The sequence below is a fragment of the Argopecten irradians genome, chromosome 9 (genome assembly GCF_041381155.1).
Source record: "Argopecten irradians isolate NY chromosome 9, Ai_NY, whole genome shotgun sequence".
Taxonomy (NCBI): domain Eukaryota; kingdom Metazoa; phylum Mollusca; class Bivalvia; order Pectinida; family Pectinidae; genus Argopecten; species Argopecten irradians.
Genome location: NC_091142.1, coordinates 9,795,729 through 9,807,930, shown reverse-complemented (window position 1 = coordinate 9,807,930; position 12,202 = coordinate 9,795,729). Strand labels below are relative to the sequence as shown.

At 34.4% G+C, this 12,202-nt stretch overlaps 1 protein-coding gene and 2 long non-coding RNA genes across 5 annotated transcripts in view; all 3 read right to left on the bottom strand.

Moving 5' to 3' along the window:
- LOC138331389 (uncharacterized) overlaps positions 1-12,202 on the bottom strand; it is a 157,660-nt gene that overhangs the window by 94,912 nt on the left and 50,546 nt on the right. The window lies entirely within an intron of this gene.
- On the bottom strand, positions 3,793-7,725 carry LOC138330820 (uncharacterized). The gene is made up of 4 exons (XR_011209600.1): positions 7,633-7,725; positions 7,115-7,303; positions 4,678-4,927; positions 3,793-3,913 (listed from the first exon to the last, which is right to left on the bottom strand). It is a non-coding gene; the product is annotated as an uncharacterized lncRNA (long non-coding RNA).
- On the bottom strand, positions 7,726-9,649 carry LOC138330819 (uncharacterized). Of its 2 annotated transcripts, none has more exons than XR_011209598.1 (4): positions 9,414-9,649; positions 8,545-8,799; positions 8,278-8,415; positions 7,726-7,804 (listed from the first exon to the last, which is right to left on the bottom strand). It is a non-coding gene; the product is annotated as an uncharacterized lncRNA (long non-coding RNA). The 2 variants fall into 2 exon arrangements; XR_011209599.1 differs by having other exon boundaries at positions 8,278-8,412.

Sequence of the window (12,202 nt, the reverse complement as noted above, 5' to 3'; positions counted from 1 at the left end):
TGATTGTCAATCACACGTTCTTTACCATACCTTATATCATCCATGTTTTCTAGGGGGGGTGTCTGGTACAATTATTCCCTGCTTTGGGGGTTTCTTCTTTGATTTTCCGTTTCCTTGTATGTTGCTCATCAGTCATGACTTTTCCCCTGTCTACGATTGCCGATTCTCTAACTTCTTCCTCCTGATGTTGTTCCTCTTTTTCTTGTTGGATTTTCTCTTATTCTCTGACATGTCTATTCCTAATATGGTTTCCAACAGCCTTGGTTCACTCTGCAAGGACTTCGTCTTTAAGGAATGGATTGGTAATGCAACTCTATCTTCTGGTGGATTGGTAAAATATGTGTCACAATTTAGTGTCTTGTTCTGAGCGCCAGAGGTATCGAGATATTCGTGGATTTGGGATTGGAGTTGGTTTTTACTATATCAGGTTCATTAGTTTCTGTGTTTCTCTTAGACATGTCGTGTTTTAAGCCTACTTCATGTGTTTTTTACGAAGTTCAAGGTCGGTTCAGCGTTACTGGCCTAACCAGGAATGATAATGACTTGTACCAGTTAGAGTCTGCTTTAATGGTCCGTCATGGTTTCTTATCCTCGATTTCAGGTTCTAACTGCCCGGATCGTATCCTCTCATACGATAAGATACGCAAATGGAATCACCTACGTTAGTCCGTCACATTATTTATCGTCGTGCTGTGTTTGTGTCTATCATTTAGATTATGACTGAAAAAATAACCCAGCAGATAAGATCGAGCAATAGGAAAATTAAAGCGATCAAAGAAACCGGTACAACTGGTATTTCAAAATATAATTGATAAAGTTAACCCTATAGCTAAACCACACACACACACACAGATGCATGTTTAAGGATATTGCGTCTGGAAATCTACGATTCATGTTTAACTTTTTTTTTTATCCATTATGATCATAAAACTAACACCCCCACATACAAATTTGATTTCTAATATGTTAACATTACAAATCTCATAACAATGAAGAGTAACCATGTTGTTCATAATCATTTATTATATATCTTTCTGTTTAACCTACGTGACTCTACATATTGAGACCAGACAGATCCTTTACCTTATTCACCTTCTCTCTGACTTTTGTGTTTTTCTTCCTTAATTTTCTCTTCTCCCGTCCTGTCCATTATCACTCCACAGATTATGATCGCATAGGAATCATCCCGATGGACACACTCAGTGCTCAATGTTTTCTACGTTTATCTTTTCTATACTTTTCTTTTTCTTGACATAGAGCAGGCACCCTGTTAATCAGCTGAGAACACTGGCACGGTCTGTTTCCGATCTCAACTTCTTTCATATTTCCCTCAGCTATGATTAAATCGTATCGTACAACCACATCATTTGTGCTGGATGGATTTTGTCGTTATATAACCAAAATTTGAATCCTGTTCGTCAGGGGTATTTGGACTACCAAGCGTTATAATTCGCTCCCATCCATGTTCTCTCTTTTCAGTTTCTGGTGTCGATTTGGAGTCCTGCTTTACTTCTTTAACATTTTGAAAAGATGAGAGATTGAGAAAATGGATGTACTGCTTAACATCTCTATCGAAGATCAAAACGTCGACCGAAAATAGCTACTTTGTACTTGATTGCCTGAAACAAACAAAACATCGTATGTATGGATGAACAATAGCGTGAATATGACATAACAAATGAAATGATCTAAGGTAGTATATAATAAGTTTTTATGCCCAAAGTTTATAATTTTCCAATTAAAGTGACGGTCCGTTTCGGGTTTCTAGAGAGCCATAATGGTAGGACTCAGAGATGTATAGCAACCACAGTTGAAACCTGCCCTTTTAGTGACCTCTTCTCTATTTGAGAATACCTACTGAAATAAGGACCACGAATTGAAGAATCGCAAGCACACTTGTCTAATTCTACATACACGAGACACGACCCCCCATTTCTCCACACAAAAATGAACAAGTCTAAACAACAGATTTAATCAAACCTCCATTGAGGTGCACAAGGATAAAACTGAAAAAAGAAGACTTAAGCACCGGTGCCTTTTGCTTCGAGATTTCAGGGCTTGTAGTCAGTTTAGTCCTCGTTGGGACAGGTCTTTAAATAGAAAGCTTTGACTGTATTGCTACTCTAGGAATTCGATAAAACATAATCCAATACATACAAACCGGTGTAATCACTCAATTATTAGTAGAAGGTAATACATACTCAATGAATTGAATGATGGAACATACAAAATCACACTAAAACGCAGTGAAAATATATAGTTTTTTCAGTCAGTAATCAGACAGAATTCGTTGTTGTTTTACATAAATAAACAACGAGCGTGGGCCATTGTCAACTGCTCACCTTGTCTCCCATTGATGGACATGAGATCAGGTAATGACTCAGCACACTACACAGATTACGTTAAGGCTGTGATTTGGACGGGAAATCTGAAGAATCGAATACTCTGTGAGTTCTTGATTTACTGCACTTAGAATTTCCTGAATTCTCGTCCATTGGTTCCATTCTTCGGACCTCAAAAGCTCTTACTCTGTGCTTCCAACTTGGTCACTATTATGTTAGCTCAATCGTCATGAAAGCCCAAGCTAGACAAGGCTTTACTTCCATCTTCGTCGACATCATCGTTAGATTGAAATAATCCTCTACCACCTTGCTTGCTATCAATAAATCAGATCGACTTCAATCACTGATATGATAGCTGCGCAGGTGATCTTAATAAAATGTTGCGGTCAACATTTAATCATGCGCACTTGTCGATATCAATAGATTTTGCTACTTATAAACATACTTGTACAAATGTCAATAATGGACTAAGTTTTGCTAGGCAAATATACAGTTATAATCTGAATAAAAAGAGACACGATTATAATAATAAACCATTGAAAAAAACTAAAAAAAAAAAAAAAAGGTTATTCCTAATTTTAGAAGCGTGGACAACGAAATCATGATTCGAGAAGATATTTAATGAAACGAACATCCATGAAAGGACTGGATATTGTATGACCTTGTGATAACGTGTTGTCACTCATGCAGAAGGAAGGATATTTTCTCTCTTAAATACACAAAAGAAATGATATAAAACAGCTATTATCATTGGCGACATGAACATGGATCCGTCGACAGACAAGTCAATAATTAAATGGAACGTTATCAAAAATACAATGCCAATGTGTTACGTAACGCATTATGATCTCATGACGTCAGCACATCTATTGGTAGTTCAAAAGTATTCTAATCACAGCCTAAAATCTAATTGAAAAAATAGAGCGAAAATTTGGAAATCAAAATAACATTTTATTTCGTGACATTAATTAAAATTCCATTGTTCAGTAATTACTACATTATGTCAATGTAAAAGTCACTCATCAATTGCTACTTCGCTTGATGGATCACATGTTTGAGATCATGAACTTCAATATCTTATTTAATTGAACCTAGTTACTTTTTATTGTTTATTGATATAATCATTTTATTCACCTCTTATCTTTCTTTTTACAAAAGCACCACAGGACGCAGACAAGTAGACATACAGAGAGCGATCCAGTGACTGCTGATATAACAATGATGAATGACGTCAGAGTTAGTGTCTTCTGTTTCTATTAGTCGCTAACAACGCAATCTGTAAATGCATAACAAAAATGAAACTAATATATATGTGTAAAACAATAGAAATAAGCCAGAACTTTTTTCATCGTGAAAAGTGTTGATTCACCGCTAGAAACCAAGAACACAGACAATGGAACTTGATGTTATCAAGAACAATTTTATACCCAAATACATCTTAGTAGTTACCCTTCGTTAGTAGAATTTGACCACATGTGAAGGTTCTCTCTAGGTCTGCATTCTAAACATAAAGCGTTTTCCTTGTAGGATCCTTCTGGGAAGCATGTTTCATTAATGAAACAAAATCCGTCCTATACGTAGAAAATAAAAACAATAACAAGGAAATACGTAAATATAATATATGTGATTAAGCAAATGAAAGTTACTTCAGATAGTCTACAGAACATCGCAATTATTAGTTGCTAGCAAAGACAAAGATAACTACACATGTATTTACGAAAAAAAAAACTATTCGAGATATAGACGAAATACCAAAAAGGGAGGAAACCCTTGATATGGCCATAATAAAATATAGACATATATAAGTTTACTCCAGATATAGTCTACAGACTATCGCAATATATAGTTTTTGTTAGCATAAGGGACATAAGTCTTAACTGTAATTGGACTTGATGTTATACGACATTAGTTTGATGCAATAAATGTAACTGTGGCGATGGAACTATTATATAAGAACACCATTAATAACGCAAAAGTTTAACTATTAAACAGATGTATAAGGTATTGTATATTGTAATTCGTGAAAACCCTGGGTAATATGTTTAAGGTGTCTCTGATAGGATACTATAAGTACTGTTTAATATATACCTCTATAGAATATACGAGCTTGATTGTCTTTATTTCCGTCATGTGTTAGTTTAATAAATGACATGTTTTAATTTCATAGTCTGGTCTGAGAACTGTATCAAGTCATTTAAATCATGGGTTTGCAACTGATCACATTATTTTTTCGATGTAACTCTTAGATTTATTCTGATTAAAAATATCTTGGCTACCCAAAATACGAGATTACCACTTCTACGGGGTTTTTTTTAACTTACAGCGATATACAAACCTTAATGTAAAATGTGATTTTTCCAGAGCTATTAAAGAAATCCTGGCAAGCTGTATCAATCACGACGAAAATTGATTTGCCTCGCTAAATTCAAAACCGTCCCATAGCCACAGACACGTTGTACTGGATCCCAAGTCGATCGGATGGAGTGTCTATTACAGGTAGTTCACATATAACGGTAAACAACGTATTGGGGGTCCGCAGTTACATTTGACACGTCTAGAGTGTGGCTTATCTCCCCGACTAACGTCTGTAAATGTAATATAATATAATATAATGGATATGTGCCATGTTTACAATGAATAGTGAAAGTTAAGAAAAATGTCATAATTTCGAGTTTTACCCCTATTGCCATCAGCATAGTAAAGCTGCGGGGAAAGAACTAATTGTTAAATCCATCAGTTGCTCAATGATTATTTTTACAGTTTTACGTTAATTTTGCAGTTTTACAATACTGAAGTAAACTATAATGAAGAAATGAAAATGAAATCACAAGCGATTCTACTGACTATGTAAAATCATTTTAACTGCCACTGTTAATACTTATACTCGAAAGACAGCATGGGATTAAGTATTTAGTTGTCATAAATTTATCCTACATTTTCGGCTTAAAAATGTTCTTTCGCCGATCCACTACAAAGTTAAAGAAAAGCGCAACTTAATTAAGGATTAAAGTCTCTTTCTGGGTGGTTCTATCGAAGGATAAAGTTGAGTAGGGTATCGATATTTGGAATGGACCGCGAAGCGGTCAATGAAACAAATATCGATACCCTACTCAACTTTATCCTTCGATAGAACCACCAGAAAGAGACTTTAATCCTTATATTTACAGTCTTAACTATTATTTTCATAGCTCAAAATTTACCCTTAATAGTGTGTTTATGGCATTTATAAAGACTAAAATTGAATTATATCGTTTGGTTCCGACAGTGCATTTCGAACAGCCACTGATGAAGTGGCGGAAATTCCCGCCAATTTATCAATGAACATACCAATAAAATGAGTTCCGTCTGATGAAGCATATATCTGAGGTTTTCCCGTATGGAACTATAAATCATTTTATTTATCTGTTGTTAAAAACACCATGGTGCAAAGCAGTTTGGTTTTAATATTTTGCTTCGTAATGATTTCACACGCTTACACAATTCATAACGTGGCAGGATATTTAACGTAGTTGTGACGCGGCGTCCGATTCAAACCGCCTGTGTCAAGGAGGTGTGACAAACAGAGAGTTTCTTCAATTTTGTGATCACTTGAGTTCTACTTAATCAGTTCACGTTTGAAATTTCTTGAATACACGGATGTTTACATAGTTCCATGTCATTATTTCCGGATTTTAGAGATTTTCAAATGTATCGGACGTCGTTTCGAGGAACATGTACAAACACAGGTAGGCCCACTACTGTAAACGTTTACTGTACCGCTCTCAAAATGTTAGCTATATTTATATTGTTGATTTTAAACACTTCAATAAATATTAGAGGTATCTATTACAAGTATTGTAAAAGCTACAATTGAAGGATTCCGTTTCATTGATATTTCGAAACACCCAAACGTACATTGTGTATGTAAGTCCTACTCTCGCCGATTCACAGTAGATTCTAGATAACGTACAGGACTTGTCTGTCCGCCGAGGTGAACAAAAATGCATTGTCGTGCTAGGTCGTTTTGGTTACACTTATCCAACTCAAATACTGATGTTGTTCTGACATATCTTATCCATTCGCGTACAACCAAGAGATGTTAAAAATACGAATATAATGTAGATCTAGGCATACATGTTGTAGAGAACAACACAGACTCGCAGACACACAACATGTAAACATTGCGACGTCATCGGAATGTGCAAAACTGTACATTGTACAACATTGTTTATTTATCATACGCACGGAAGCATTGCTCAAAGAATTACGGTAGTAACATAAACAATGTAACTTTTCTACATTTGTATTTACACACATACATGTATATGTGTTCAAACTATTTTGATACATGTACATGTTCATCGAACGTACGTTCGGTTACTGAAAACACCAAAAGTTTCTGATTTGGACCATCATAAATTCATCCGCGGCGGGCTCCAAATTGCGCGTGACATACTCAATTTATCGAGAAATAAAGTTGAGTAGCCTTTGGTTGAAATCAACGGGGTTTATACTATCAATTCACCACTGACTGTAAATATTGTAAGATGTTATCTTTTCATTTTTTTCTTTTCTAACTTCTCACGTGACACTATTTCACATTCGACCATAAGTTAAATGGTCGCAGCAGCATGTTGGACAAGGCTATGGCCGTTCCGTGTTCGAGTAACATATTATGTTAAGCATAGCAAAACTGAATAGAAACGAAACAACCTGCGTCGTCAGAATTATGTAAGAGAAATAGTACATCCTTTTCATTTAATTGATTGTTGGTGACGTTTTCTGATACTCACAGCTTGACCGCTGAATTGGCAAGTGATGTTGATATCAGAAGGAAACTCTTGACCTTCTACCACTACGTAACTACAGCTGTCATCAATATCACACAGTCCGTCATTCTCGAGGCCATGAATCTCTAGAGGTTTGCTGAGGTCAAAGGAACAGTCGTCTGAGGCAAATCCCCTCTTGGCACATACATTTACCTGTATTGAACTATATATTTTAGGAAACAGAAACGCATCTATGTTTTGGTTAATCCCAGGTGTACGTGTTTCCTGCCTAAATCGTAATCATATTTTTTTGCTTGGTTTTCTTATTCATAAGTATAGCATTCATCAAAGAACAGCTCGTGCAAGCACGTGTCACCCGTATTTAGTTCAAAAGTATTGATTACTAATAAAGCTTACAAATGTATCCCCGACCTGGTATGGTACTTACATATGAAATCTACGGACTGTCAGATAATATAACAATTTTGTAAAATGTATAAATGTTATTAGTGGGTTTTTTCATATTCTGGAATATTTCTTACCGTTTGAGCAAGATCCTTGTTCTGAGCAGTTAAGAGGACAGGTATTATTCCTTATAATGTTACTTATATCTGGGTTCTCCTCTGTAGAGTTGTTATTCTTTTCTAACGTCTCTAGACACGAGCTTTCACTTCTATCTATGGCATACTTGGTCCAATTTCCGTCTCCGGTAAGCTGTTTAAGTAAATCTTAAATTGGCATTTTGATTGGAGTCATGTACCATTGTTACCATTTATTTGTCAATCATCAGATTGTTGTATACTGTTACATAACAAACCAAATAGCAGATTTTATGCGCTCGTAGATATGATAAATTAGTAATGAGACAGATGATATCAAGATTTGTTTCGGTTCAACAAAGGAGTTCTGACGTAACGACACACTTTCTAATTCTATATCGTTTTGACCTCGAAATATTAAAAATGTACGCAGTCTATGGCCTCAATGCTATATTGCAACAAAGGCAACATTTGCTAATAACCTAAGCCTCAAATTAGAACATGAATTCTAGAAGAAAAATTAACACATATTTTGATCCTTCACAATGTTTTCCTAATGCAAGTTAGTAATTTTTTAATTAAGGATAAAAAATGAAAATCCAATCATTGTTTTAATTCTACAACTTTTAATAACATTCATATTCTTACCATGAGATCCGCAGCACAATTATTTATTTCGTCACTGGATGAGTTGACACCAATTTGAGAACAGGCTTCGTTCGCCACGGTATTCAGAGCTGCCGTACATAGCTGGATAGCTTCGGACTCATTAAATAATGCTGCCTGCTAAAAGAAATAAAATAAACAGTGAACTCTTTCACTAGTCTAAAGCCTATTATGCTTTCTGTAGAATCAAAACTGTCGAAAGCATGCCGGATAAAAGTTGATTCTTCGAAACATTTATCTTCTACTTACTCGTTTGATGATACCATGGTGTTCATAGCTGTTGGATATGTTCAGCTTGTCGCTTTTTCCTCAAAGAATTTTGTTTAACACTTGTACATTTCACTTGATTCCGTGGATTAGTACATAGGGCGTACTGTCTTGAGGAACACTGTGCTGTGGCATGGATTACATTGGTACAGGAACATGTCTCGTGTGACCGAGGGTAGGAAGGTAGAGAGTCTGTATTGATGTCAATGTTTCAGTAGAACCTCAGTGGGGTGTAGCCTGTGACATTAAAACATAACTCGCATTATTTCTATTGGAGTTATCGACCCATAATTCATTCAATAGCAGATTGTATCAGAACAATTTTATTTGGCTTCAGCTATTTTTTATTGTTTACAATTGAGAGAAGCACTCTACACCCAAATGTTGTATATTAGAAACACTATTAGTTATTCATAAAAAACATAAATGTTTTTCTATGTGATTCAAAAAAACGCTTCCATTAATGCTTCGTTTACCATACTAACAAATTTATTTGCTGTAAAATAGAAGTAAGAATGGATAAGGGTACTAAAATGTACTTAATATAATTCCACACATTTATAATGGATAACAATTGTCGGCATAGCAACAAAATAGAGCATTGAAAATATGTGACACACCAAGACTTCATGCCACATACCAAGGTACCATTGTTAACAAAATTGGTTCAAGTTCCTTAGTGCCTTTTTAAAACAAATCAAAAAAAAAGTAAAGTTAGACATCCATAATTTTAATTTTACAACATTTGAATGATGAACATCCATGGGGCGGAATTCACAACTCAAATTTTTGAAAGCTTACCGTTTGAATATAAAAGCTACATACCAGTAACGATGCCAATATTTACTTGCCTATACGACTGTGTGAAAGAGTTTGGATGATAGCGATAACCCCATTGACCTGTCACTGGTTCCTCGCAAGGCATGCTACCACCTTTACTAACACAATCGTTTGCTTTATGTCCATCAAGATCCCCACAGAGACCGGATATTCTCCCCCTGTATTCATGAACCGTGGGTGTTATATAGATATCTAGGAGGCCACGATGCATTCTCATCGCCACGTGGATGACTGAACCAGTCGGCAAATATATCTGAAATATAAATAAAACACAATCTAATTATTAAAAACCAATTTGATATCTTATTTACTTTGAAAACATTATAAACTATAATAGTGAAGACCATTGCCTATAATATGTATGTATCTGAATAATGTGAAGCAGGGCTCGAAACGGTGACCCTGGACGTGCTGGTCCGTTTCTCTGTCGACCCAGCTAAAGGAAAATTCCCTCTAGCACGAAGGCAACAGCATAGCTTATATTACGAATAATACTTAATTAAACGCTCTGAAAATATTTTCAATTGAAATAACCTACTATTGAATTTACCTACGAACAAAAGAAACAGTGGTGGGAAACATTAGTTATCCATTAAGCGATTTCATGCATCTTCAAAAGTATCGTATAAGTTCTCTGTCATACACTACAAAACGCCACTACAATTTTGCCAAATCGGTGCGATGGTAAATTTCACTGGTAGCTAACCTTTAGAAAGCCTTATATAAAATAGTGATATAGTACGCTAAAAATGATGGGTTTGGATGGGTTAATGGATTTGGGGGTGTGCACTATATTTATTGCTAAGTTGGGGACAGTCTTCTCTGTACATTATTGGAGATGGTGTACACGTAGTTTGTGCTGTTGGGGGTGTGTTGGTTTGATAGTACATGATTAGTTGTGCTGATTATTGTAGTTGTTGACGGTTGTTTATTTTGCTGGTGGTCAGAATAAATATCTTAAGTAGATTTTTATGAATTTGCTTGACTGTTAAGATGAAATTATTCCTTTTTATTTTAATTCATCAAACAGTCTCAAATATGCAAATTTTTTAGCCGAAAATTCAGCTTATATAATAAATTTATAAAATGTATTCACTTCAAATGTAGACTATAAAAAAGTTCTCAAATATCAATAATATATGACAATTGTAGAAAGATGTAGTAAAAATTATGTTACGTGAATTACTTTGTAAAATTCAATTTTCGATATAAATATGATGTTATATGTGCCATAACAGTGAGCCATTTGAAGCGTTTAAAGAAATTATAATGTTGGATTGTACGAAAAAAAGACTATTAAGTATATGCAAGGATGCAAAATACGTAGATGTATAACGAATTATTAAATAAAAAACACGTCTATAATTAACGAGTTTTTTAAGTTTAAATATGTTACATTCATTAAATATTTTGATAAAGGTTGATATAAATAGTACACTTAATATTCTTATTTTAACATAAGGCCCAACTAAGATAAATTAAAAATTAGGAAAAAGTAGAAATTGACCTTATAGATTAGGACAAACTCTGATACAATGATTGGATATTTTATAACTTAGCAATACATTTGTCCATCAAGACCGGAAGATATGAATTTGAATAAGGCAAGCAGGAGTACTAATTACAGATTGTTACATATCATATGCTAGAATTATCAAATTAGATAATGCCAAGGTGGACCCTGTATTATATATATCAATGTGTAAGTGACTACATAAAAAATTAAAAGTTATATGCTATAATTCTGGGTGAGAAAATAATAATTCTCAGAGGATCTCTAAATAAATATTTGCTATACAAGTTTGTTCCGAAATTTGTAATTCACAGCACCGATATACTCTATAGAATCCCACTTCAATGTGGCGATCATCTGCTGTTCTACTACCAGATATATAGGATAGACTATAGTCGGGATTCCGCCAACGAAACACGCCATCCGCTCATACACGTCAATGCACGAGAATGTTTAATGGACATAGAACGCATTATATAAATTGTAAGTTTCTAAATTAGCTTGTTTCTCACACTAATTGTCTACTACTCTATTTATACATTTAGACAATACAAAATATTGAATCAAGTGTTATTTTCCTAATCATATTATCAGTTATGTAGTATGTGGGAAAATAAAGAAGTCCATTGCTATTGAGTCACGTATAAAAGAGACTGCTGTAACAGCTGTTGTTTGAATATCTAAACAAATCAATATACATTCTAATTTCTTTCTTTTTTAAAAATACATTCATAAATAAAATATTGAATGGTAGTACACATAAAAAATTAGAAATAAATACCATAATTACAGCACAACATGCATGTCAATCTACATATAATCCCCTAAATGCTCAATTTAAAAATATATATTTTGTATTATAACAGCACGGTCATTACTTTATAGTATAGATATTGACTAATGATATTCTGTATTTGCATATTATAGAGTTATCTGCCCTAGCGGGTAGGTATTGATTGATGATGTCATGTGTTTGCAGGCATAATATCATACTTTTAAGTGAGAAATCTACCAGAATTTCGCACACAAAACATAATGACATCATAATGGTACCTAACCCGCAAGGGAGGTAATTCTGTAATATCCAAAGATGGAATAGGTTTTATATGAGGAGACCACAATAATTTTTATAATTGATGAGTTTGGTCAAAAATCCATAAGTTTTCATTTTCTTCATTTGGTTTCTTTCTTCTTTGAACAGCATATGTCTTTCTGTCAACGCAGTCTACTTCAGTGTCTGAAATGCATATTATAAAAAACAAAAACATTAATAGTTTTCTTGCATGT